Genomic DNA, 12,316 nt, shown 5'->3' with positions numbered 1-12,316 from the left:
AATTTTGCATGACTACACATATATAATCTATGTCAAATTGCTTGCCTTCTTAAGGAGGGAGGATGGATGGAAAGGAAGGAGAAGGAATTTAGAACTCAAAATTTAAAAAAATATTATAAAAATGTGTTTACATGTAATGAAAAAAATGTAAAAAAAAAAAAGGTTGATTCCTCTGTTCCCATTCTTATTCCAACACTCACTGAGGCTTGATTGTCCCAGCAAAGAGCACTATTCTTTATGCTCCTGGCTTTGTCCACCCTTCTTTCTGACTGCAGAGAGTTACAAAAGGGTTAATATCTGTTCTGGTTTCTGAATCTAGCAGGTTATTAGGGAAACTTTTTTTTCTTCAGCTTTTCATTGCTTCTCACTCATATGATTGCAATGGCTTGCTAATTGGTTTCTCTTAATCTAGTATGTCCTCTCCAAAATCCATTCTCCATTTAGATGCCATAGAGATATTCTAAAAGCACAGGCTTGACCTTGTCATTCTCTAGATCCGAAAACTTCCTATTGCCTCTAAGATCACATGTAAACTTTTCTTGTTTTAGAGTCCTTCTCAACCAGCTCCAGTCTATCATTTCAGGCTTATTAACATTATTATCCTTTACGTACTCTACCATTTAGCCAAACTGACCTTCTTGCTGTTTGTTCCATCTCCCAAATGGGATAATATTTGTAAAGTGCTCAGCACAGTGCCTGACACATAGTAGGTACTCAACAAATAATTGTTCCCTTCCTGCTTCCCTTTCCATAAGCTATTCCCCATGCCCAAAATGCATGGCCTCCTCACTTCCATCTCTTAGAATCCCTATCTCAGGTAAAGGGATACCTCCTACACGAGTCTTTTTTGATGCTCCCAAGCTCCTTATATTTCTAACAAAATTATTACTTGATATATAATTAATCTCTACCCACTGTCCCTCCCTTTCTCCTCCCCCCAGCCCAGGTGTAAGTTTCTTGAGGGCAGGGACTATTTCATTTATGTTTTGTTGTCCCCAGTGGCAAGCATAGGGTCTGGTCTATAGTAGGTACTTTTAAAATGCTTGTTTATTTATTTCTTGTTAGCATGATCTTAAAGTAGTTTAAGAGAAAAGGAGATGCCTATGTAGCTGATAGCATAAGGCTTAGAAATATCTACTTAATCTTGGGATGCATTAAAACCATGGTTGGTAAGGGTAATGAGGGAGGGGCTCCTCATCTACCTTTTTACTCCCACTTCATGGAATACACAATTTTTGAACTTCACAAGCCAGAGTCCAGTGTAGAGTACTTAATTAGCTTGTGTTATCCAAACAGTGGCCAAGCAAGATAAAGAATCTCAAACCACATTCCTTTCAAAGCTGCTGAAATCCTTCTTTTCTAAAATGAAGATGCATTTTTTTAATCAGCTGAACTTCCCGCTTCAGTGACTATTCTTTCCGTTGTGATGTTTGATAAGCCTTGTCCTCACTCCTTCATATCATCTTTATTTCTTTTTCAATTAACAAGAATATATGTTTTTCCCCTCTCTTTCGTTAGTTTACAGGATTGTTAGCCATGTAAAACTGTGTATACCCTTTGACCCAGCAATACCATTCTTGGGTCTTTTTCCAAAAGAGATCATAAAAAAGGGAAAAGGACCCACATGTACAAAAATATTTATAGTTGCTCTTTTTATGGTGGCAAGGGATTGGAAATTGAGGGGCTGACCAATAACTGGGGAATGGCTGAATGAGTTGTGATAAATGAATGTAATAGAATTCTATTGTGCTGTAAGAAATGATGAGCAGGCAGATTTCAGAGACACCTGGCAGGACTTGCATGAACTGATGATGAGTGAGATGAGCAGAACCAGTAGAACACTGTACATAGTATCATCAACATTATGTGTTGATCAACTGTGATAGACTGGATTCTTCTCAGCAATGCCATGGTACAAGATAGTTCCAAAGGACTCATGATGAAAAAGGCTCTCCAAATCCAGAAAAAAAAAGAACTGTGGAATATGGATTCAGATTGAACCATACTATTTCTTTTGTTTTTGGTTTTTCTTTTTTGAGGTTTTTCCTTTTTGCTCTGATTCTTCTCTTATAACATGACTAATGCGGAAATATGTTTAATGTAATTGTACATATATAACCTATATCAGATTACTTGCTATCTTGGGGAGGGGGGGAACATTTGAAACTAGAAATCTTATAAAAACAAATGTTAAAAACTATCTTTACATGTAATTGGAAAATAATAAAATACTTTCATAATTTTTTAAAAAAGAAAACCACAAACAGTATTAACATTAAAAAGGTATCATAGCCAACAATTATGTTAGATGGTAGTTGAGAAAGGTAATTAAAGAGGTGTTGATTCATTAATCAAATAAGAAATGTCAGGGGTAAGTCCTCTATGCCTTGCTAAGAGAATGCACATACTGCCAAATGGTAATATAATTTTAAAGATTTTTGTTCAAGGGGTATCATACTGATTGAATCATACGAATGATTATTCTGTCATTCTGTCAAACTTTTCTTGTTTTCCTTTTTTCAAGGTATAGTCTATTAATTTGGATAGAATATTTAAACAGGTATGGTCCTTTGGAACAATACATTCTTCTTGGAATTCAAATTTAATTTTTGAATTAATTGCTATAGCTTATTTTTGTAAACACTAACAAATATTTCACTTGTGTGGGGGGATGAAATTGTGGTTTTCTTGTTTGTTTTTGTCTTTCTTTTTTGTGGGGCAATGAGGATTAAGTGACTTGCCCAGAGTCACACAACTAGTAAGTGTCGAGTCTGAGGCCAGATTTGATCTCAGATCTTCCTAAATTCAGGGCTGGTGCTTTATTCACTGCACTACCTAGATATCCCAAAATTGTGGTTTTTCTTAAGACAGTAAATGATTTCATTGTTTCTCAGATCTTTTCATGATATCAAGTTTCATATACTCATTGAACAAAGTCTAGGGTCTTAATGTTCCTTAGAGTTCTTGTGCAAAAAAAAAAAATACAATGAAAATCACACCTATTCTGCCAAGCTGTTACCTTAAGTCATCACTGCATTACAGTGATTATTTCAATAAGCCAGGGAAGGACCTGTAATACCAAGTAAAATCATAAACCCAATTGCACCAAGATTAGGAACTTGGATTATATTAGGAGTCATTAGATTTGAAGAGTATGCTACATTTTTATTACAGGGCATTTCCTACAGTGTACCTACCCAGCCCCCCAAATCAGCCTAATTATGATTCATTATTTTTAATAAAAGCTTGTGTATTGCTATCAATCCAGTCACTGGGGCTCAAATGCAGCTGAGCCTGATTCTTCTATCAGTAATTTTTACTGTCACGTATATAACTAACTTGGATTAATTCTGGGGCTTGTGATGTTTGAGAAGTAGCAATGTTGTTCTAGAATTCCAATTGTGATGATTACAATCTCTTAAAGAAACTCACAGGAACTCTATAAGAGGTAATCAACCAAAATATAGCAATTTAATTAGGCAAAGCAATCTTTGGGGACTTTTAAAAAAGATAATGGGCTCCACAACTTCAAACTTGTTAAAGACTATACTTCAGCAAACTTGTATTAAACAGTTATATTGCATGATAGCTGTGCTAAATCAAAGTTTCATTTAGAATACATGAATTTAGCAGAATACCCTAAACAAAATCATTGAAGCCAGCATTTTCTAAATTAATCTAGAGGTTTTACTCATGAAGAAGGATTTCCTATTTCAAAGAGTACAAATAAGAATAATAACATGAATTTAAAATGTATCAGCTGTCTTGAAATGACTGTACAGTAAGTTAGGATCAGATTTTCAACCCAGGAAAATGTGTCCCATTATGAAAATATGATGTGAATGAAAGATAACACAGGGCATCTTCATTTTACATCCCTGTAATACTTTCCCCCCTTCAAGATGTAGAGGAAATGCTGAAGTGATATACAAACTCACTAACATCCTTCTGATCATTACATCCTCCCTTGCCCCATGTTAAATGCCCTTATTCTACCTCAATTTCAGAATTTTATTCTTTTTTGCTCTTTTCCTAGCTCCAGATCTCCACAGGGGCAGTATAGTGTAATGAATAAGTACTGACTCTGAAACCAGAAAAACCTGGGTTAAAATCATGACTCTGACACATATTGGCTCACATTAGGCAAATTAGTTAACCTCTGAGAGTCTTGGAAAACTTATTGACTGTATGTTACAGAAAGTATTTAGGTAAAGGAAGTTTCCTTACTTGAGAGTTACCCATCCCAGTGAAATCTCAGGAATACTCCCTATTCCTAGCCCTTGGTGGAATTCATTAATATATAAATAGTATAATTCAGGAATACATATTTACACACATATGTATGTATATATACATAAATGTGTGTACACAGAAATATACTCCACCTAAATTAATCAACAGACATTTATTAAGCACCTATTATATGTCAGGTCATGTGTTAGACAATGGGAATACAAAGACAAAAGTTATATATATAGAATAAGGAAATGCAAGGTGATATGTGGGAATTAAGTAGCAACTGGGTAGGATATTAGTTAGGAAAAACTTTATAAAGAAAGTAGAGCTTGAGCTGGGTTCTGAAGAAATCAAAAGATTCTAAGATAAAGGTAGAAAGTCATGCATTTTAGGCATAAGAGTGGGAGCACCCAATGCAAAGTCATGGAGATTATGTGAGGAATAGCAAGAAAGCCAATCTACCTGGAGTTTAGAAGGTAAGAAGGTGGTGTGTATATTGGAGTAGAGATTATTTTGGTATGGTAGAGAGTAGCCAGGTTGTGTAGGGCTCTAAAAGCCAAATATTTGGAAGTGTTCATATGTGATCTTACAGGCAATAGAATGCCAGTGTAATTTATTAAATAGGAGAATTTCATGGTCAGACTTGTTTTTAAGAAAACCACCTTAGCAGCTATCTAGATGATTAACTGAAGTAGCAGAAACAATTGAGGCAAGGAGCCCAATTGGAAGGTTATTGTAATAATCTAGGTGAGCAGTAATGAGGGCCTGAACTAGAGTTGTGGTTATATGAATTAAGAGGAGGAAACATAAAAGTTATAGCAGAAGTAGAAAGTGGGCAACTGGACATATGAGGTGAGGGAGTCAAAGAACTCAAGGAAAAGAGGTTGGGAACCCAGATAAGTAAACCAGTAGAGTTCTGAATAGAGACATTTTTCAAAAGAGGGGACCCAAAATATTTGTGCCCTTAAAGTGATTAATTACACAGGTGTTGTTCAGTCAAATAAAACTGTTTGTGACCCTGTAGACCATAGCATGACAATGCTATATATGGGGTTTTCTTGCAAAGATATTGGAGTGATTTGCCATTTCCTTCTCCAGTGGATGAAGGCAAATAAAGGTTAAGTGACTCGCCCAGGTCACAAAGATAGTAAGTATCTGAGGCTGTATTTGAACTCAGGTCTTTCTGACTCCAGGTCCAGTGCTCTATACATTGAGTCACCCAGATGCCTCAATTACATAGGTAACTGTATGGTTTCTGATCTCTTCAAATAGAGAAGAGCACATAAATCATAATTGCTTTATTTAGATACTATATTTACAACTGAAATTCAAATATGTCAAGAGCTTTTCTTAGATTTTTGCAGAGTATTTCAGGGTTTAAATTAATCGAGCCTAATTCAAAGCCATATTTTTAGAAAACCATTACCATGTTATCTTAGAGTTTATGGAATTTTTCTTTCTATAATTCCTGAACTCACTTCATGAAAGCAGTGAAGGTGAATTAGATAGGGACCTAGGATCAGAGCGAGGGCAGGATTAGATACATACAACATGCCACGATGTGAGCTCATTGAGAGGGCTTGGGGGATAATCAATGAAATCAAGTTTGTTTCTGTATCCTCTATTTAATGTTTTGTTTTGTCTACCTTTAACTATAACATGTATGTAATATAAATAAACCAAAGTACTATACTCAAACTCACTTAAGTACTTCGCTATATTAAAAGGAGACAATAATATTTAGTAGCTAATCTTCTACTTGAAGACTTGTGTCCAAATGTTCAAGCTCATATATTCATTCTTAAAGTTTTATTCTACATTCAGCAACCTGTCCACTCTCTCCCAACACCATCATGAGAATATCATCTTTTGCTAATAGTCTATGTATCTGTCTTACATTAGTTTCCCAAGAATCAACATTGTGCTTTGCACAGGTTACCTGCTTAATAAATGGTTGTTGGATTAAATTGACTTATATTACTAATGCTAAATCCTACAGTGAAAGAACTAGAAGAGACCCTAGACATAATCTAACATTTAGTTTTCAATAAGTCTTTTATTATTTATCTTCTGTTTCTTAAATTATGGCAATTGTCCCACATACCCCTTCCCCAGAGAACTATCTCATACAATAAATAGTATGTTTAGAGAGGAAAAAAAATCAGCAAAACTGATTGATACATTGAAAAAGTCTCAGAACATATGCAGTATGGGGCAGCTAGGTGGTGCAGTGGATAAAGCACTCACCCTGGATTCAGGAGGACCTGAGTTCAAATATGGCCTCAGACCCTTGACACTTACTAGCTGTGTGACCCTGGGCAAGTCACTTAACCTCCATTGCCCAACAAAAACCAAAACAAACAAACAAACAAAAAACATATGCAGTATGGGATGGACTTCCCACCTCCAAGGGATGGGTTGAGGGTGTTTTCTCCTATCTCTTCATTCAAATTGTTTCTGGGTATGTGTGTTTTGTTTTGTTTTGGTGCTTATGAAGCAAAGAAGCCCTTCATTTTGGTTTTCTTTCTAAAAATGTTATTGAACATCTATCTTTTTATGTATGAGTATCAACTTTATGGAGTATGTCATCCTGGGCTATATGTTAAGTGTCATTGATATTTGGAATGCATTATTATATTCTCTTCTATGTTTTCTAATGGGTGCAGAATAGTTTTGTTTTACTCCAACTTGTTTTACTTTATATTTGCAGGTCTTTTCCCTGATCACTTGCAGGATTTGTTATTTTTGAATTAAATTGTTAAATTTAATTAGTGCATCTTGGAGTATACATCATTGTTTATTTTATTCTTTATTCTGGAAATCATCTGTGAATTTTTTCAATTAAAACTGCATCTTCTATGTTCAGAAATTCTTGTCAGTTCCCTTCTATTATGATGATGTTAAGATTTTTTGTCCTGTCTCTTTCCTCTGGGACATCTAGAATCCTTAGGTTGTCTCTATAACTCCTGTCTTCCAAAATCAGTGCTTTTCTTCACAATGAGCATATTTTCTTTAAATATTATTGTGTTTTGCTTCCTTTCTTCTAGATTATCCTTCACTTCTATTCATTTCTATGACTAATCAATTTTCTCTCTTTTGTTTCTTTGGTGATCCCTATCACACATTACAATTTTTCTATTTTGTCCATTATTTTTGCTGTGCAGAAAATAAATTCTGCACTCATAATTCTCTTTTGTACCACTCAGAAACAGCATGTAGTGTTTGTATGTTCTCCTCAAATTCCAAAGTGTCCTCTGCCTCATCAAGTCTTGTATCATTTTCCTTTGTTTTTTCATATTTATTCATAGATGCCTGAACTTGTTTAGCAGAAACAAAGACCATATTTTCTTCGGCTGTTAGTTTTCCCTATTGATTTCTCTGCTCATGATTAAGCTCTTTGAGTTTCTTCTCCTTGAGATCTTTCATAATTTGTCTCTCCAACCCCGATTTTTCTTTATTAATTTTCTGACTGTGTCTCCTCTGATGGTATTTTCCTTAGGGGTTGGATTTCAAAGGTTTCAGCCTATTCCCATATTGAGCAATTATTTATGGTTCATCATCCTAGATCTCTGACCCAGGTGACTTTTGTGTGGACAGAACTGGATGCTGTGCTCTTTCCCTCAGGCTTACTGGAGTGCTGCATAACTCCCCTCACACAGAATCTTGCCCTGGTATCCTTTCCCACTCCCTCTCTTCCTTAGCTTTCTAGCTTAGCATTGTGCTAGGGTTGTCCCCTTTGGCACCATCAGTCCTTTGCTGGTATCAACTGAGTTGTATCCCTAGCAGGCCTTTGTTTCTAAAAGGCTGCAGTCATCCAGGCTGTCTGTAATGGCTTGAACAAACTTCTGCAGCCTGGAGCTGAGATCTCCACAGCACCAGAAAATGGGAGGGAGTGCCACGAATGGAGGTGGGCTTTGTCACAACCTATGTTGGGTCCTTGATTCTGCTAGCACAGTCTTACTGCTAGGAGAACTGGAGGCAGGGGAGGGTGCTAGTAAGCCCAGGATCAGTGAGTGTCAATTCATTTTTTTGACCTTTTGGATTTGGGGTGTCCTACATCATAGAGACACCTTAAGTGGTGCTCGATTTTTGGTGCATAATTTCTATTTTGGAGAAGTTTGAGAATTCATATGGATAAACGAAAACCTTTAGTCTTCCATTTTGTTGCTTAGGTGGCTTGGAAATTTGATATCATCTAGTTCAACTCCCTTATTTTTTATTATTTTTCCCCCTTATTTTATAGAATAGAAAAGTAAGGTCTCTGGAGGTAAAGTGACTTAGTGAATTTAGATTCAAACCTTGAATTAATGGGAGAGGCTCAAATTGAATAGCAAGCTTGCTAGCATTTATCTGGCACTTTAAGGTTTATAGAAAAAACCTGTATATTATATAATTTTATCCTAATAATGAACTTGGGAGGTAGGTAATATTATTATCCCCATTTTACAGAGGAGGAAACAGAGACAAACAGAAGTGAAATAATTTGCATAGTTACACATCTAGTAAGCTGGATTTAGACTCAAGACTTCATGAGTCCAGGTCAGTGCTCTATCCATTGAACCACCCAGCTTCCTGTAGATAACTGAGGTTTCTTTATTCGTAACCTAAATTCAATGTTATTTTAAAAATGTCTGTCCCTGGAATCATATTTATATTAGCTATACATTAAATATGCACATAAATTTTATATCAAATTAAATTTACTTAATAATAAAAAGCTTACTGATTTTTAATAAATGTTAGCTGATCATAAAATGCACCTGAAGTTTACAAAACAGTCATTTTGCTAAATAATTTACAGTCAAATACATTAACAGTCTAAAAAGTGTTACTAGGACTAGGTAAAACAGATGCAAATAGCATCCTGTAACTTTATTATAAAAGAGAGGAATAACTAGCCTTTTCAGAGAATGCTTTGCTTCAAGGTGCTGTTTTCCCGCCCTGGGTGTTACATACAAAAGGCCTGCTTTTGCCTGTTCTAGTGGAGAATCAGGGGGAGATTATAGGGGTCTCTGCAGGCACTGAGGTGGAATTTTGACATTTTGGTTTTGCTCATATACAGAACACAGTCTTGGGTGGCCATTGCAGGTTGGGGAGGGGCACAGGCAATTTATTTCTGGGTTAAAGAGCAAGCAGCCTTTGTTTACTTATGTACCAGAACACAGGCCAAGTGAGCTGAGAACATACCTCTCCTTAAATCTTACTACCTGGGACCCATTGAAGCCTGGAATAGTGTGTCCTGGAGGCAGTGTCCCCACATTAAGAAGGAATCATACCACCTGTGACCCCTTAAACAGTGCATCCCTGGACAGTGCATCCAGGAAGCAGTGTCCCACTTTAAGACTGAGTCAAAAGTCAAGAAATAGGCTGGCAAGATGCACAAGCAGAAAAAGGTCCAGACCATAGAAAGTTTCTTTGGTGACAAGGACGATCAAGGTTCACTGTCAGAAGATGATAGCAACCAGGGCTCCTACATCCAAAGCTTCTAAGAAAAATATGAATTGGTATGAGGCCATAGAGGTGCTCAAAAAGGACTTTGAAGATAAAGTAAGAGAGGTAGAAGAAAAAATGGACAGAGAAATGAGAGTAATGCAAGAAAGTCATGAGAAAAAAGTCAACACCTTGAAAAGCCAAATGGAAAAACTCTCTGAAGAAAATGATTGCCTAAGAATCAGGATTGAACAAATTGAAGCTTGTGACTTTATGAGGAACCAAGACACAATAAAGCAAATCCAAATGAATAAATGAATAGAGGGTAATGTGAAATATCTTCTTGGAAAAACTGCTGACCTGAAAAATACATCAAGGAGAGATAATTTGAAAATTATTGGACTACCTGAAAACCATGATCAAAATAATAGCTTAGACATCATCTTCCAGGAGACTGTCAGGGAAAATTATTATGATATTCTAGAAGCAGAAGGTAAACTAGACATTGAAAAAAATCCATTCATCACTTCCTGAAAGAAATCCCCAAATGAAAACTGTCAGGAATATTATAGCCAAATTCCAGAGGTTCCTGGTCAAGAAGAAAATATTGCAAGCAGCCAGAAAGAAACAATTCAAATACTGTGTAGCCACAGTCAGGATAGCATAGGATCTAGCAGCTTCTACATTAAAGGATTAGAGGGTATGGAATATTATATACCAGAGGGCAAAGAAATTGGGATTACAATGAAAAATCCCCTACTCAGCAAAACTTATTATAATATTTCAGGGGAAAAATGAGACTTCAATGAAAAAGAGGACTTTTAGGTATTTGTGATGAAAAGACCTGAACTGAATAGAAAATTTGACATTCAAATGCAAGACCCTAGAGAAGCATAGAAAAGGTAATGGGGAAAAAGAAATCATGAGGGATTTTAAAAGGTTAAACTCTTTGCATTCCCACATGGGAAGGTGATATGTCTAATGCATAAGAACTTTCTCAGTATTAGGGCAGCTGATAGGAATAAATTTAGACAGGGGCACAGGTGGTAAATGATTATGAAGGGATGCTATCTGTAAAGCATTTATGTTTTGTTTATCTTTTTTTGTTGGGCAGTTTGGTTTGAGTGGCATACCTGGGGTGTGGAGTTGGTGAGTGTCTTGTGTCTGAGGCCAGATTTGGGCTCAGGTCCTCCTGGGTCCAGGGTGGGTGTTTTGTCCACTGTGTCACCTAGCTACCCTATGATGATGTCTTTAGGCCAAAACTGAGAGGGTATAGGATTGCACTGTGGGAGGAGGAAGGGGAAAGGTAGAATGGAGTGAAATCTCACATGAAAGAAGTAGGAAAGGGCTTATAGGGGGGAGGGGAGCTGAGAGATGGACAAGGAGTGGGGCAGTGAATGAGCCTTACACTCATCAGAATTGGCTCAAAGACCTTAATCTCATCAGAGTTGGATCTAGGAGGGAATAATATACACACTCAATTGGGTGGGGTAATCTATCTAACCCTGCAGGAAAATAGGAGGGGAAAGGGATAAGGAGGGAGGGGTGAAAAAAGGAGGGCAGAGTGTGGGAGGGGTCAGTCAGAAGCAAAACACTTTTGAGGAGTGATATGGTAAAAGAAGATAGAAAATAGAGTAAATATCATGGTAAGGGAATAGGATGGAGGGAAATAGTTAACAATAGTAATTGCGAAAAAATTTTGAAGCAGAGGCAAGAGAAATGTAAGATGATGATTGATGATGATGATGGATTGATTAATTGATGGATTGATAATGATTGGTGGAAGATGAGGGACTGATGAGGATTGCTTGATGAGAAAGGCTGATTGATGATGAGGAGGATTGAATGAAGAAGATGAAGATTGATGGATGATGATGATGGCAAAATGTATGGTATTTACTTTTTTACTTTGCTGGGCTACTGTGAAGAAAATTGTCAAGTAAATAAATAAATACTATCTATTACTGCTGTTGCAATAATCAAAGTTATGGGTTTATTGTAAGGAACTCTCTCTTTAAAGTACTATATAAATGAAGTTTACTATAAAAAATATGATGAACAGGATGCTATCAGAAAGACCTGGAAGGACCTGCATGAGCTAATGCAAAGTAAAATGTACTATATACAAAATAACAGTAATATTGTAAGATGATCTTCTGTGAATGATATGGATATTTTCATCAATGCAGTGATCCAAGCCATTTCCAAAGGTCTTATGAACAGTGCAATCCATGTACAGAGAGAGAACTGATAGTATTTGAATGCAGATTGAAACATAATTTTTTGTTAGTTCCTTTATTTGAAGTTTTGTTTTTGTCTATTTTCTTTTGCAACCTGGCTAATGTGGAAATGTTTTGCATTACTGCTAATGTATTGCTTATATTGAATTGCTTGAGTTCTTGAGGGTGAGGTGGGGAGGGAGGGAGGAAGAGAATTTGGAACACCAGGTTTTAAAAAAATTAATGTCAAATTTTAAAAATAAATAAGATAATAAAAAATTAAAATACTGTTATATGTAGAGTGAGCACAGCCAAGTTAACCAGAGTCAAAAGATGTTTTCCCCCTCTTTTTTTTTTTTTGATACACCAAAGCATAATCTTGTTTCCATTGCTTAACTTAATGGTTGGGTTGTTGATTTGTTTATTTTTGG

General features: G+C 36.2%; 1 protein-coding gene across 3 annotated transcripts in view; it reads right to left on the bottom strand.

The window, feature by feature from the left end:
- Window positions 1-12,316, bottom strand: part of TRPC4 (transient receptor potential cation channel subfamily C member 4) — a 260,284-nt gene that overhangs the window by 124,201 nt on the left and 123,767 nt on the right. The gene's annotated exons all lie outside the window — the stretch shown is intronic.

Source organism: Dromiciops gliroides, chromosome 3, assembly GCF_019393635.1.
Source record: "Dromiciops gliroides isolate mDroGli1 chromosome 3, mDroGli1.pri, whole genome shotgun sequence".
In the NCBI taxonomy this organism is placed as follows: Eukaryota; Metazoa; Chordata; class Mammalia; order Microbiotheria; family Microbiotheriidae; genus Dromiciops; species Dromiciops gliroides.
This window is presented reverse-complemented; position numbering and strand designations above follow the sequence as displayed.